General features: G+C 44.2%; 2 protein-coding genes across 3 annotated transcripts in view; one reads left to right on the forward strand and one right to left on the reverse strand.

The window, feature by feature from the left end:
- The window catches only part of LMNTD1 (lamin tail domain containing 1), a 300,013-nt gene extending 297,416 nt beyond the window's left edge, over positions 1-2,597 (reverse strand). Inside the window, exon 1 of the mRNA XM_081060662.1 lies at positions 2,507-2,597. The gene's annotated coding sequence lies outside the window, so the exon portion shown is untranslated. The remainder of the gene's footprint in view (positions 1-2,506) is intronic.
- The window catches only part of RASSF8 (Ras association domain family member 8), a 106,586-nt gene continuing 93,146 nt past the window's right edge, over positions 2,241-15,680 (forward strand). Inside the window, exon 1 of one of the 2 annotated variants that reach the window (XM_081060659.1) lies at positions 2,241-2,400. The gene's annotated coding sequence lies outside the window, so the exon portion shown is untranslated. The remainder of the gene's footprint in view (positions 2,401-15,680) is intronic. The other variant, XM_081060658.1, reaches the window with a different exon arrangement.

Genomic DNA, 15,680 nt, shown 5'->3' on the forward strand with positions numbered 1-15,680 from the left:
AAATTGCACTAAACACTGAAGAAAGAATGCATTAACCACATGGGGCTGACGTAGGGAAGAGATTTTCCTGGGTTTATCCAGGACTGAACAGGGGTAAATTCACTGACTGCAGCAGCCATCAGTAAGACACATGCTGGTTTGGAAGTGGGGCTACCTCACCAGGTACCTGGATCCCAGTAAGCGCTTCTCTTAAATAGTGGGCATGGTTATTCAATCATAGTAAATTTCGTCCTGATTTAAATGCTGGTCACATGAAAGTTGTTTGTCATGAGTCAGTCAACTTGTTCACCTCTGGATATATGATCAAATTCATGTCAGGACCCTGACAAGATTAAGGTTCCAGTTTAAGGTTCTTCTACTGGGTCTGATCCTGGATCCTAGTTTAACAATAGCCACACTCCTGCCTGCTTCATTGGCCCACTTCAAGACCTCCACAAAACAGGGATGACTATCACAGCAAAAAAAAAAAAAGGAGGAAAGTTCTAAAGAGGAGGTTGAGGTCAACCTTGCCAAAGGGCACAACAAGATGGAGATTAAAATTTCCCATTAGATTTGGCAATTAGGTGGTGACTGAATTTGTTCAGTGGAGTGAAAAGTTGACAAGGGAATGAGAGCTTAGGAAATGTTAACGTTAAGGCTGGAAAACTACGAGAAGACGATGTATGCCCTACAGAGTCATCTTTAAAAACAATTCAAGTTTTACATTCGAACCATAGAGAGCTCTTCTTGTCCCCAAATCCTCCAAATGTGGATTAGTCAAATTTGAGTCTTACCATCTCCCTGTCTCCTCAGTTAACCTCTGAGGTAGGGGAACCAATGAGCTGTGCAGTAACTAAAGGTCAAAAAAACAAAAGGCCTAAAAACCCAAACCCAATACAAACAAATCAGGCCCTGAGTAAGATGAGCTGTAAGAAGTTGCACTTCAAATTTAATACCCTTCTTTTGATGATTTTTTTTTTTCCAAAAAAAGTGTCTGGATAATTAAAAGGGGCATTTTATAACTGGAATGCTTTCTTGCATCTCATCCATTATCTTCACTGCACCTCCCTGCAAATGAATAGCTGTTGCTGAGTTGTGGGCAAGTGTGAGCGCAAGCTGGACCAAAGGCTGAATTCTGTCCTGTGGCTACAGTAACATGCCATGAAAAAAGGTGCAATAGTGAAAACAACAGACATTTATCTGCCTTTCTAGATGAAAGCACTGTTTTCCCTACTTAACTATTTGTTAACTTTAAAGGGAGGTAAGAGGGGGGTGAGGGGTTCTGAATATGAGCCCCGCTCTTTCTAAACTTGGTTACTCACGTCTGATTCATTCTCTGTGTTTTTCATCTCCTGTTATTGCCTGCTGTTGAGAAGGGGTAGCTGAATCACTGCCACTCCAGATAAAAAGCAATTCAAACCTAGTCCTTGGGATTTGAAGCGTTTTTTTTTTTTTTTTTTTTAAGCGTCTATGGGAAAAGCTTCCCACTTTCCGGGGGGACCATAGAGGGCAGTTTTACAAGACTCATCCCCGGGCTATGTTAGACTTTGTTCTTGTGAGAGTCAGTGAGGTACCGGTCATCTCACCATTTGGGCTGTCAGGCCCCCATGCCTCGGTGGCCGGGGTGTGTGGCTGGCGGAGCCGCAGCGGGGCCGTGCCAGGGGGCCGGGGGGGGGGGGAGCGCGGCCCGGTGGGCCCGAGCGGCCCCGCCGCTTTAAAAGCTCCCACAATGCAGCGCTGGCGTCCCAGTTCCGTTACACTGTCTCTCCCGGCGCCGGCGAACCGGCGAGGCGCGGGCGGGGAAGCCGGGCAGCGGCGTCTGTAACCCGAGCGCCCGGCCGAGGGTGGCGCCCCCTCGCCGCTTCTCTCGCGCGCTCAGCCCGCGGCCCGGCGAAGGGGCGGAGCCGCCCGGCCCCCAGCCCGGCCCCCAGCCCGGCCCCCAGGCCCGAGACCCCAGCCGCCCGAGCCAGCCGGCCGCCAACGCCGCTGCCCGCGCTCGCCCGGCGCCCCGCACTGCGCCGCCGCCAGGCTGGTCACCGAGCCTCGCCCGCCCGCGGGAGCGGCGGTGGCGGCGCTGGGAGCGCTCCTGCCTGCGGCGCCACCGCTGCCCGCGCGATCGCAGACGCCCGCAGCCCCGCCAGGGGCGTCCTAGCTCACCTAGCGCCGGCCGGGGAGGTGCGCGGAGCGGTCGCGCCGGGGAGCCGGGGAGCCGGGGAGCCGGGGAGCCGGGGAGCCGGGGCGCCGGGGCCTCCCTCCGGTGCGGCTCGCGCGGCCCGCGGAACGCCGGACAAGGAGGCTCGCGGGGCTGCGCGGCCGGGCACGGGCGCCGGGCGGCCGCGGAGCTCGCAGCGCCGCCGCGTCCCCAGCGCCCGGGCCGGCTCCGCTGAGCGGCCTACGGGGGCGGCGCAGTTGCGAAACTGAGTGAGTATTAACTTTCCTTCGGGGCCGTGATTTCTAGGCTGCGTCGGGGACCCCTCCCGCCTCCTCCCCCTCCTGCAGCCTCCGATTCCCTTCCCTCTTCTCTCACCTGGGGCTTCTTCGCCGGCTCTGCCCCCACCGCCTCCCGCCGCGGGTTCCCGCCGCCTCCCGCGCATCTGTTCCCGGTCGTGTTCCCCTCTGCGCCTTCCCTCCGCGGCTCACACGCGTCGGCCTGAAAAGTACAAGCTCGTTTCTGGCTTCTCCGTTGCCTCCCTGTGTCCTTGGCAGGGTAGTTTAGAGGCCACTTTTGTTGGGAAGGGAAACGTACGTTTGGTTTCTCGAATATTTTGTTCTCCAAATGGAAATCGGAGGCTGCTCGATTGCCGGCTGACGGTTTGGTGGAACGCTTTATTTTTTTCTTCTGAAAAAAAAAAGAAAAGATTGGTTTATAGGTTTTTAAATTTTGTTTGAACGATTAACCCTCTTCCGTCCCTGTTCTTCCTTGCTGCCAACCCGTGCAGGGAGGGGAGTCCCGAAGAGGGGACTTTCAAAGTAATAACGTTTTGCAAACTAGAAACTTGAGAGGGTAAATCGCAGAAAACTTAAGATTCGACCTTAAGGGACGTGAGCTTTGAATGTGGGTCCTTGTGCGGCACTGGGTCTTACAAGCCGAGTATCTGGGCTTGTAATCGAGTGTTTCGTTGTTACTTTAGCATCGTAGAGCCGCCTGGTGTTGCTAAACCACTACTTTCTCAGCATCAGATGGCATCTTGAGTAGTGTGCAATATCGGATGTAATCGCGGGTCAGTATTGCCCCTGATCTTTAGGGACTTAGAAGGTCAGTAGATATGCAGGGCACGTTCCACAGCTAACTTAAACCCAGCAGGTTCGCCCTGTCAATATACATCAAAGCATGGCGTTAAAAAAATTTACTCCAGCCTGGTGACGGCGAGGACGAACATTTACGGATTTTCCGGTATAATGTGGCTCAGCAGTTCTTCAGTAGATCTGTTGTATCCCCAGGAAGCACCTTTACATATGTATATATCACTGCTTTTCTGACAGTTGGTCAGAGCTAGTACTCATTCTAATAGGAGACCCCAGGTAGTTTTATTTTTTATTTTTTTTTTAAGTCTTTCAGCTTTGTGTTGCCAGGAGTTGGTGATCGTGTTATGGAGGAAGAGAAAATGGGAAGCTTTCTTTATGGATTTTCCGCATCCTATTCTTTGCCTGGTTGAGGCACTAGTGAATGCCAGCTAACCCACTGCAGGGAGAGGTGTGGGGTGGGCACAGGAATCAGGATGCAGGACACACTACTTTCATTTTGGAGAGTGGTTTGTGTGCTTATCTTTTAGTGGAAATATTAATGGTACTTTTATTCATCTCGATGGGGAGAGTCACCCCAAACCATAACAATTATGTGACCATACCCCACTTTCAGGAGACTGAACATAATTTGATGATTATTCTATTGAAGGATCAGATCCAACAAAATGTAATTTGTAATGTAGATGATAAAAACCTTTCAAAAATCTCCCCCTTGGGGTGGCTGGTTAGCTCAGTTGGTGAGAGCACTGTGCTCTTAACAAGGTTGCTGGTTCGATCCCCACATGGGCCACTGTGAGCTGTGCCCTCCACAACTAGATTGAAACAACTACTTGATTGGAGCTGATGGGTCCTGGAAAAACACACTTAAAATAAATAACAGTTTAAAAAAATCTCCCTCTTTCTCATTTTCTGTCCTTTTAAGAGTCTCAAGTTAGTACTTTTAATAATAGACACAATTGGAAGTAATGCATTAAATTCTTTCTGTGTTCATTGATCAAGCCTAATGACTGGGTTTCAGTCGCTAAGGGGAACATCAGTGAGCCCGGAGAGAGAGAGCAAATCATGGGACTGTGCAGATAGGAACGACATTTCAGTTTGCTGAAGTGTCAACACGCTGCAGGGAAAACTAGTTAAAAAGAAGAGAGAATGTTTAAGTTGTTTTTATGCTGAATGTTTACTGAATTTGGCATTTGGTTGAGACATCTGGGGATTGCAGATTTCAAATTCTATGCAGTTTTGTTGTTGTTTTCTTTTTGCCTATTTATATTTTTAAGGTTTCAATTTTGCAATGTGAATCTCAATGCTTGGCTTTTGTAGCCTTCTGTACAGGGTGGCTTGCCTTAATTTTTGACTTGAATGCCTTGGTCATTTTGAGAAATGATTTGTATTTTAGGGTTCTCATTAATTGATCTTTGTTATGTGGATGTATGTCATGACTTGAAAGTAAAATATTATTTATTGCTGGATATTGTTGCTCTTTTCATTATGGTTAATTCCTGGCATAATGGTTTTGCTCACGTATTATAAAACATTAAGCTCCTAGATATCTTGCTAGTATTCAAAACATTGCAAAACTCTTTGCAGGTAGAAGTGAAGTAGGGATGGGAGTGGGATTGGAAAACATTATGCATTAAATTTGACGATTTGGATTTAAACAATAAGGTATCACCTGTTTAGTCTTCTTGCATGCTAGCTTGCTCCAACCCTAAGTAGTCTTCAAAATTCAAAGTGTAGAGATAGTTTCCAAGAACTCTGTATAGTGGGAAGAATGTTTACCCTACAGCCAGCCAGCCAGACTTGGGTGGCAGGTGTGACTTTGTCACTCTGAGCTAAGTGAGCCTGGCCATGCTACTTCAACCTCTGTCATCTATCTACAGTTTACTTTCTGTAAAAAGGGGACTGCTACTAAAAGGGATGCTGTGACAAGTAGAACACTCAATATAGTGCTTGGCACATCTTCACTAAATGGCCACATCTGAGACTTCTCCAGAACTAAACTCTTGATTATCCAACCTTTAAAATTGTTTCTCCTCTTTTTCATCTCATTCATCCAAAGAGTGGCTCAGGCCAGAAGACTGGAGTTACCCTCACTCTCTCTTTTGTTCTATCACCTCCACCCAAGCAGTTTGTCACAAAGTCCTGTCCACCTTTCTGGGAAAATCTCTTTCAAACCCGTTTGATTTTCAGTCTCTATTATGCTACCATCCTAGTGTAAGCCACCATTTATCTTTGCCTACTGCAGAGGCCACCTGCACACACTCTGCACCCCCTGTAGTCCTTTTTCCCACCAGCAGCCTGAAAAAGAAGTCTCAAGTCACTGGCAGTTTCAAGTCTTTACATCTCTTAGGAAACACGTTTATACTTGTGATAAAATAGAAGATCCTCAGCAAGCCTACAAGGTCCTGGGTGACTTGGCCCCCACATCCCATCTTCACCTCTTGTCAGCCACCTTGGCAGTTCTCCGGCAGACTCACCTCAGGGCTATTGCTGCTGGTCTCTCTATTTTCGGACCATCTCATTACTGGTTCATACATCCTCTTCATAAAATCTCTGAGAAGGTCACCCTTAGCATCATGAACCCCTTTATTTTCTTCCTCATGGCACAATCATCTTTTCCCTTCTTAACATTTGCCACAATTTATAATTTTATATTATTTAATTGTTGAATGTCTCTCTCTTGCCCTTGAGGGCAGGAATAATATGTGGTTTATTCAACAGTCTATACACAGTGTCTGGTATACATATAGTAGGTGCTCATTAAATAATTAATGTTATAATGAAGGAGATAATAATATCAATGTTGTATTTGTATCTTGATTACCTTCTTTATCACCGCTAACTCTGCTTTTCATAACAGAAAAGCCAGACTGGCACTCTCATGTGTTCCTTCTTGGCTGGTTTTATGTATAATATGAAACAACGTTTGCAAATATCAGGTAAAATTAATGTATTTGGGATCTGTGGAAAATTCATAGTAATAAATTGAGACACGTTTTAATTAGTGTTACCCTTGTGATTTTCTGTTGTATATAATCCTTTTTCCAAGTACATGGTCAATTATGCTTTTTTTCATTGGCACAGGATTACTGAAAGAAAACATTTTACTATGTCATATGATTTTACACATGTCATGTGATATAACACGTTAGTCAGCAGCTATTGATTGCTTAGTGCTAGATTTCCAAGGAAGGTAGGAGAAACTGTAGTAGAAAAATGACAGTTATGGTTCCGAGGATATTTAGTACTGTCCAGCTGTTGATGTGGCTTGCATAAATAACTAGATACCTTCTGACCATTTAGTTTTAAGGTAGAGGAGTACTGTAGTTGTTTAAAAATGGGAGCCACCTAGAGGTTTGGAAGTTCTTTTTTCCTTTCTCCCTAAAGCATTCCTTGTTTTAGCCAAAAATGTCTCATGACTTTCGAAGGCCAAGGGAGGGTTAAAGTTTTGAGTATTTTTGTCATGTGGTTGCCCTTCACACAATATCCGATGCACTATAACTCTGAAGTACTTAACGTCTTTATTATTAATGCTTCTAGTCTCTGCTTCTTACATACTCACCCATATTTTCTTTTGACTTGTTTTTTAGGACTTTAGTTTCCCTTTAGAATTTTATCTCACATCCTTAGAATATTCTTTTATAATTTTGTATCTTGCAAGTCATTAAGTATATAGGGAACTTGGCAGTTGATTCTAGTTCTTTCAGGATGTATTGTTTTGCACTCAACCTCTGGGTTCCTCCAAAAGTTATACCTCTGAGTGGTCTGTCTGGACCGTGAGATTTTGCTAGCCAGACACTAGATGCCCTTGGGTTGGGAAAGCAGGGAGAATGAAAGCAGTATTTTAAAGTTCCTATTCTGTACCAAGCTCTTGGCAAAATGCTCTCACAAAAGAGATGTGAGTAGTTGACCTGGTCAAAATTATAAAAAGAAACCTTAAACTTTTTATACATTTACTTCACTCAAGGAAATTGTTCCTGTGATACCATCATTTCCGCACCGTGTATTTTCTAGTCTGGAAGGCATGACAGTAAAGAGGTTCTCTCTAGCCAGATTCTTTAGGTTACCTCGGTGATTATTTAAACCTGATTTTACTTTATAAAATAATTTGAAGAGGCGCACACCATGAGATTAGCCTTTGTGGTAGGCCTCTGTGCCCTTAGGACATTTGCATCACAAGTAGCCACCACTGCGAAGGAGAAGAAAGTTAGGGTTAGGAACCCTTGTTATTTTTTTCCCCTCAGTATGTGTGCTTGCTGGTTACTTAGGGTGACCTTGAACAAGTTGCCTGGAGCTTTTTAGCACCAATAATATTTATTACCTACTTATTTCACAGCCTTGCTATAAGATTTAGAAGACTTATTTTTGGCAGTTTTTTTTTTTGTCACCTTCAAATATATCACAAAGCTCATTACAATTAACTCCAGTGCTGTCCAAGTTTTAGGCATGAAGAAAAATATTTTGTGAGAGAAATTTGACCTCCAACTACACCCGCAGTCCAAGTCTTGCCTCATCACCCCCACCCGCAACTGAAAGACTAGGACATAACTGGAACTTGACCACCCACCGGAACCCTTTAGAAGCCCAGGGTCCATTATCCAGGGAGATATCACATTAACACCCCTTTTCCATAAATGGCCAAGTTCCAAGGTCCTCCAATTAAGTGCCCTCCCAGCACTTCTGCATACCTGTTCCCCCTAAGGCTTTAAAAACCCTTAACCTAGTTAAACGAGCAAGATGCATGTGAGGCACCACTGGGTCTTTCATCTTCTCGGGACAACTTAGGAGTTTGTTCATATGTACATTGTGCTTTTAGTGTCCTATTTAAGAAGTCTTTGTCTAACCCAACATCACAAAGATTTTCTTCTATGCTTTCTTCTAGAAGTTTTATGGTCTTAGGTTTTACATTTAAGTCTGTGATCCATTTTAAGTTAATTTTTTTAACATGGACTTTATTTTTAGAGCAATTTTAGGTTCCCAGCAAAATGGAGCAAAAAATACAGATTTCCCATATCCTCCCTGTCCCCACACATACACAGCCTGCTCCATTATCAGCATCCCCCAGCAGAGTGGACATTTGCAAACGGAACCTACATTGACACATTATCACCCAGAGTCCATACTTTAGAGTCAGTCCACTCTTGGTGGTGTACATTCTGTGTGTTTGGACAAATGTATAATGACATGTATCTCTCTTATAGCATCGTACAGAGTAGTGGCACGGCCCTAAAACTTCTCCTGTGCTGTGCCTAGTCATCCCTTTCCCTCCCCTCAATCCTGGAAACCACAATCTTTTTACTGTCTGGTAGTCTGTGACACTTCCTGAGTGTCATATAGTTGAAATCATATAATATGTAGCTTTTCATATTGGCTGTTTCACCTAGTAGTATGCATTTACCGTATTTGCCGGTGTATAAGACGATTTTTTGGCCCCGAAAAATATGCCTCCAAGTGGGGGGGGTCGTCTTATACGCCAGGTACACTTCAGATAGACTGCCCATAGTGCTTGCCCCGTGCCATAGTGGCCTCCCGATGTCCGCCCACTTCATTCCACATACCGTTCAGGCATCAGCAGCGCTGCTGGGTGTATGCTCGGCTGTTATGCGATTTTGCTGTTATGCGATTTTACCACACTCGCAAAATCGCACACAGCCGAGCATACACCCAGTATGATAGCGCAAAATCACGAATCGCGATACCATACTGGGTGCATTGTCGGCTGTGTGCGATTTTGTGAGTGTGGTAAATTCGGGTTACCGTATATTTCTTTACATATGCATTGAAGATTGGCGATTTTGCGCTATCATGGTGCCTGTTAGAATGTTGAAGAGCTCGCACTTGCGCACTAGTGAGGTCCCAGGGAGATGCTGATGCAAGGGTGGACCAGACTGCTATAGTGACAGGGCGGGCAAACAGGGAGCAGGGACCAATCAAATCAGGCTTTGTATACAGCCAACAGCCAACCACAATACTGCACCATTGTACAGTACAGCGTAGAAAATGTCGACCAGTCAAACCCCTATCATCCCTATCATGGCACCAGCCAAAAGAAAGAAGTATGATGCAAATTTTAAACTGAAAGTTATTTGGTGTGTGGAAGGTGTGCGGAAGAGGGGGTAGTCTTATACGATGAGTATATAACAAACTCTGTATTTTGAGTGGAAATGTTAGGGGGTCGTCTTATACGCCCAGTCGTCTTATACGCCGGCAAATACGGTATGTTTCTTTCATGTCTTCGTGGCTTGATAACTCGTTTTTAGCCCTGAATAGTATTCCACTGTCTGCATGTACCACAGTTTATCCATTCACCTACTGAAGACATCTCGGTTGCTTCTAACTTTTGCAGTAAGCATCCATGTGCAGGGTTTTGTGTGGACATACGTTTTCAGCTTCTTTGGGTAAATACCAAGGAGCATAATTGTTGGATTGTGCAGTAAGAGTATGTTTAGTTTTTGCAAGAGACTGCCAAACTGTCTTCCAAAGTGGTTGTACCATTTTGCATTCTCAACAGCAATAAATGAGAGTTCCTGTTGCTCCACAGTCTCACCAGTATTTGGTGGTGCAGTGTTTTGGATTTTGGCCATTCGTATAAGTGTGTAGTAGTATCTTGCTGTTGTTATAATTTGCATTTCCCTGATGACATACAAGCTTATTTGCCATCTCTATATCTTTGTCAAGGTATCTGTTAAGGTGTTTGGCCCATTGAGTTAATTTTTTGCATTAGGTGAGTGATGGATTGAAGCTCATTTTCTGCATATGAAAATCTAATTGTTCCAGCATTATTTGTTAAAAAAAAAAAGTATTCTTTCTCCACTGAATTGCCTTTGCGTCTCTGTCAAAATTCAGTTGTCTATGATATCTCTTTTTATGGTATCACTAAAGGAAAAGCAACTGAATCCAGTACTTGATAATGAATGTGTTTTTGTCACATTTAATGAAATATCTGGTTTCCTTGCTGTAGTTTTCATGGAAACCTTGTTTTACTCAAACATTCCTTCTTCTTTTCCTTTTTCTTTTTGTTATTTGCTATATAGTACAATAATAAAGTCTGGTGGTAGGGGGAACATATGCTTATCTCTTTAAATTTTACTTACTCTTTCTTAATTGTTAATGACAATTATTTCACTGTTTTCTCTCTTTGGAAAATCTTATAACCTAGATCACGCCCTCCATTTTAATTTTTCTAGTGTTGATGATCTCTCTATTACAATATTCTATTGAGTAATGGGTTACTGTATGTATTGGAAAGAGTGCCCACTTAAGTTAAAAGCCTGGATTGACCTGGATAGCCTTGGAGAAGTTAATGAGCTCACTTAGCCTCAAGTTTCCTGATCAGGAACTGGGTTCCTGAACAGGGTTACTAATTTATTATAACACTCAGGGCTGTTTTAGAATAAAAGATGTTTATGTGTGTCCATATATGGAAGTGAATGTATATGCAGTGTCTCAGTGAAGGGTTGGTGCCTTTACCCCTTACTCAACTCCAAGGAGCTCTGTATATATGCGTTCTGTCTAAACTGGAAGTCTGAACAGGCCTCAGTGCTCTTTGGAGAGGACAAGTACTAACCCTCCACCGTCTGTCCAGGCCGAAGGTCTGAGGAGCAATGGAGTTAGAGAGAACACTGTCAGTGTAGATCATCCAAGGGTGGGAGAAGAATGTTTGCTACCGTGTTTCCCTGAAAATAAGACCTAGCTGGACCATCAGCTCTAATGCGTCATTTGGAGCAAAAATTCATATAAGACCCGGTCTTATTTTAAGACCGGGTCTTTAATATAACATAACCATAACCATAACCCTGGGTCTTATATGAATTTTTGTTCCAAAAGATGCATTAGAGCTTATCGTCCGGCTAGGTCTTATTTTTTGGGAAATGGTAGTTACCAAGGAAGGTCCTCTTATCCCCCACAGTCCAGAGTTGGCTATCTCCAAAGCCTTTCTCTACCTGTAATCCTTCCTCCATATTGAATTTCAATCTCACCTTCCCTTAGTCTGGAAAGAATATAGTCAAATCTCACTTGACATTGCTGCTCCTTCTATCTGTCTCCTTCATCAGCCATATTTTTATGGGAGTTGTCTGTGCTTAATACTTCTACTACATCACCTGCCAGCTCACTTCCCAGCCAGGTACCATTTCTTAGACACAATTCTTGCCACAGGCTGCCATATCTTAATTGCCAAAACCAATGGAAACTTTTCACTCCTAGTATAACCAAAGCTTTTTGTGGCATTCTTACACTGTCGGGCTATCTCCCTTCGTCTTAAAACTTCTCCTTCTTGACTTTCTTGTCATCACTCTTTCTTTGTTCATTCATTCATGCAACAATGAACTACATGCCCTTCCATGCATGAGGCTGTAGCAGAGAACAAAACAAAATTCCCGCTCTCGTGGAAAGTGCACTCTACTGGGGGGAGTTAGATTAATAAATAAGTGAGTACTTTTACATTTTTTATATGATGATAAATGTTTTGGAGGAAGAAAATGAAGCAAGGTAGAAGATCTGAAAATGCTGGAGGTGGGAGTGCTATTTGATACGGTTATTTGATATTGGATGGGCAGGAAGTCCTCATTCACGAGAGCTCGCTTGATAGAGACTTTAATGAAGCGAAGGAGCCAACTCTGTAACTGTCTGGGGGAAGACCACTCCAGACGGAGGAGACAGTGAGTGCAGAGGCCCTGGAACAGGTGCATACAGGTGTGCCCACGTCATAGCAGGCAGACCAGTGAGGCCAAGGGGCGTGTAGGGGAAATAGCAGACGAGGCAGAAGAGATGGTGGGAGCCCGTACATGTTAGGACCCTGCTGGTTGTGACACGGATCTTGGTTTTATTCTTGCGTGAGAAGACAGTCACAGGTCTTGAACAGAGAAATAAATGGAGAGTAGCATGGGTTAGGCACAAACTATGGAGCTGACTGCCTGGGTTAAAATCCCAGCCCTCCAGCTCTGTGACCGTCGAGTAGTTCTATAACTTCTCTCTGCCTCATCAGTAAAACACTATCTCATAGTGTTGTTTTGAAGATGGAATGAGTTAATATTTGTAAAGAATAGAGCATGGCTGATAATAAGTATTATAAAAGTGCCTTTTAAATAAAATTAGTAAAATTGAAAAGGCTCACTTTACTGCACAGTGGAAAGGGCTTATTAAGGGGAATTACGAATAGCAGCAGGAAGCCAAGAAATGGAAACAACCTATGTGTCTCTGAATGGATGACTGGATAAAGAAAAGGTGGACTATAGATACAGCGGGATATTCAACAGAATACGAAGGAAATCCTGCCATTTATAACAACATGGATGGACCTAGAGGGCTTTATGCTAAGTGAATAAGTCAGACAGAAAGACAAACTGTATGTTCTCACTTATATGTGAGATCCTAAAAAAGGAGAAAAAAAACACCAGCCAAACTCATAGATACAGAGAATAGATTGGTGGCTGCCAGAGGTGGGGGTGGGGTAGAGAGGTGAGGGTGAAATGGTTGAAGGGGGACAAATGGTACATACTTTTGGTTTTAAGATAAATAAGCCCGGGATGTAATGTGCAGCATAGTGACTTATTCAGCACGGTGACTTAGTAAAAAGAAGGCGTGAGGAAGCCAGTTAGGAGATGACTGTAGCAATCCCCACAAAAGATGGCTTAGATGAGGTGCTAGTGGTGGAGGTGGGGAGAAGGGTCACCTTGTGGGTTAGTTTGGAAATGGGGATGCCCTCTTGGCCAGAGGATTAGATCTGCTCTTTCTTTCAGCCCTGATCTTTCTAAGACTTTTTTGCTGCCTCCTTCTCTCCCCTTTGACCGGGGATTCTCAAACAGGGTGGTACTATTTGGAAATATGGAGGGCATTTTGGGTTGTCACAGGGACTAAGCTGTGGGTATTTCCAGTGTTCAGTGTGCGGGGGTGGGACCAGGGGTGCTCAGCACCCTTTGTGGTAATACTTGTCCCTTGCAATTTGCTCATCCTGGTTGAGCAGTGCTGCTGCAGACCTTCTTCCCACCTCCTTTGCCCACCCCAGCCCAGGATTTCTTAACCCGCGCAGTCCTGTGTGGGCAGCAGGGGGCCTATCAGCTGCCTGGTATTTTTTCCAAAATGTTGTTTATTTATGTACATTGGGGATGTGAGAATTTTCATCAAGTTTTCAAAAGTGTCCATACCCTAAGAATGTAAGAATTCCTCTTATGAGTGATCTCGCCCATTTTCGTTGTTTTTACTACAGCCTGCGTGGTGATGGACTTCCGAATCTGCTCCTACAATGCTCTGAACTCAGACTTCTAGACGCCTTGCTGTTGAGCCGCAGCCGTGGCTCAGCCTCGGTGCAGCTCCTAACTTCTCCCTTATTTGCTGCTTGGGCATGTGGGACCAGCATCCCCCTCACTGGTACCTTCCTGTGCCTCCTCACCTTGACGAGTCTATCTGCTCCTTCTGATTTTACCTCCTGGTCAGCTGAGGAAATCTTTAGCATCTCCCATTTAGATTTTACGTTTCCTCACCTGAGACCCATCTGTTACATGTCGCCAGATGAGCTCTTGGATACACAGATCTCACTGTGTCACTGACTGGCTGAAAACCGAGCTCTGTCACTGCCTGCAGGGTTGAGTTGAGACTGTTATAGCCCACAGGCTGGCAGGAGTCCCCCACCCTGGGCTGGCTAGATGGCAGTCCTGCCTCCCTGCTTGGCTGCCCTCCAGCTCTCTCCCCTCACTCGTCCTTCTGCACCAGGCTCTGCCAAGACTAAATTAATAACCTGTTTCATGTGTTGGTGCTGAAACATCTAAACAAGCTGTTTGGTCACACAGAAAAAATGGTTCAACCTCTCTCTTACCTACCAAAAGACTGCAGAGCTCTAAAACCCAGCCGGGCCGTCCTACTTCTGAAGGAGCTGCACGCTCCTTTAGGAGTCCATTTTGCCTTCTTTCTAATACCATATGCATGCATATTTCTCTTCTTTCTTTGCATTGTAATTTCAGAAGCTTTCTACTTCAGACAGGTGAGCTTCTGAGAGGCTCTTCTTAAGCTCATTTGTTCAGAAGTTCAAAGTGACTCAGAGGACTTCAAGTTTGCCGTCCCCTGATGCAGTTCAAGGAGTGTAAGTTGGTTTTTTGAAGGTTTATAACCAGCTATGCCCTTGCTGCTGGGTGCTCTGTAGGGCATCTTTTTCTAAAGTGGAGCAGCTTTGTCTACATTAAAACTCTCCTGAGGCAGGTGGCTCCTTCATGGTCTCTTTGCAGCCCTAGGGAGCCCCTTAGTAGCCCTTGGTGTCCAGGTTCACTCCTCACCTCTTGAACTGCAGGAGCCTCAGTGGGCGCAGCCCTGGCTGTGCTCAGCCTTTTTGCCCTGGAACAATTTCGTGGCCTCCTGAGCAAACGTTGGGCAAGTTTCCACCTTTGGTGCTGATCATCCTGTTGTACATTCAAAATGGAAAAAACTTTGGGAGATCTCTTTTCTCTGTTCTGGCTGATTAGCACTGCTCGGTTATAACAGGTATAAGTTAGCCTTTTTCACCCTCAGCTCATGTATCCTTTGCCCTTCAGGGTTCTTTCAAATCTTCATTCCAAATGCAAAAAAAAAAAAAAAAAAAAAGGAAGGGAAAAATGTTTTTCTCCACTCAACTATGTTTTATAAATTCTCCTTTTGTTTCGATCATAATTGTGTGTCTTTTTATTACCACTTTAAACATGTTCCATACTTTTGTATTATCAGATATGACAGGGTTAATAATGGTTGTAAAAAACTTCAAAACATTTTAAATACAGCAAACACATTCATCCACAAACTAATGAACATAAACGCACCCACTAGGCAGAGTTTTCAGAGTTTGGCTCTGGGGCCTGTGTTTGGTTTCATCTGTACAGTTGTGATTTGAAAGCTCAGGAGTGGAGGAGTCGGATTTGTTTCGTGTCGCTTTACTGCCAGACTGTGGGAAGCAGGATTCATATTTAATTGTACACCAACTGTAAGCTCTTTGATGGCAGGAACTTTTCTGATTCTCATTGGATCCCTGGGGCATGGCACTGTTATTTGTTGAATGTGTTAACTGTGCTGGCTCATATTTATATCCTCAAGGGGAACCATTCTGAACTACTTCTAAGCATTTGGCTCTGCCAGCTAAATGAAAAGTTCGGAATATGGCTGACTAAAACATTCATATTACATGGGCAAATGAGGTGATGTGAAATCTAGGTTGGTAGGAATGGAGGTACTTGGTTTCTGAAAACCAAGGCAATAAGTACATGTCCAGGAGTAAGGTTCTGTGGGGGATACCGGGAGGAGGGATGTGGTCTGTGCTTTGGGGAAGCTTATTATTGAGCATTGAAGATGCTATAAGTATATACATAATTGGATAGGCAGAATGTGCTGTAATATCTAATTTTATAAATATATAAAGCAGAGTATGAGGAGAGAGTGGCTAACTGACTTCAAGGGTAAAAGTATTCACTACAGCAGTATTTATACAAATAAACATGGGA

The sequence above is a fragment of the Rhinolophus hipposideros genome, assembly GCF_964194185.1.
Source record: "Rhinolophus hipposideros genome assembly, chromosome: 9".
In the NCBI taxonomy this organism is placed as follows: domain Eukaryota; kingdom Metazoa; phylum Chordata; class Mammalia; order Chiroptera; family Rhinolophidae; genus Rhinolophus; species Rhinolophus hipposideros.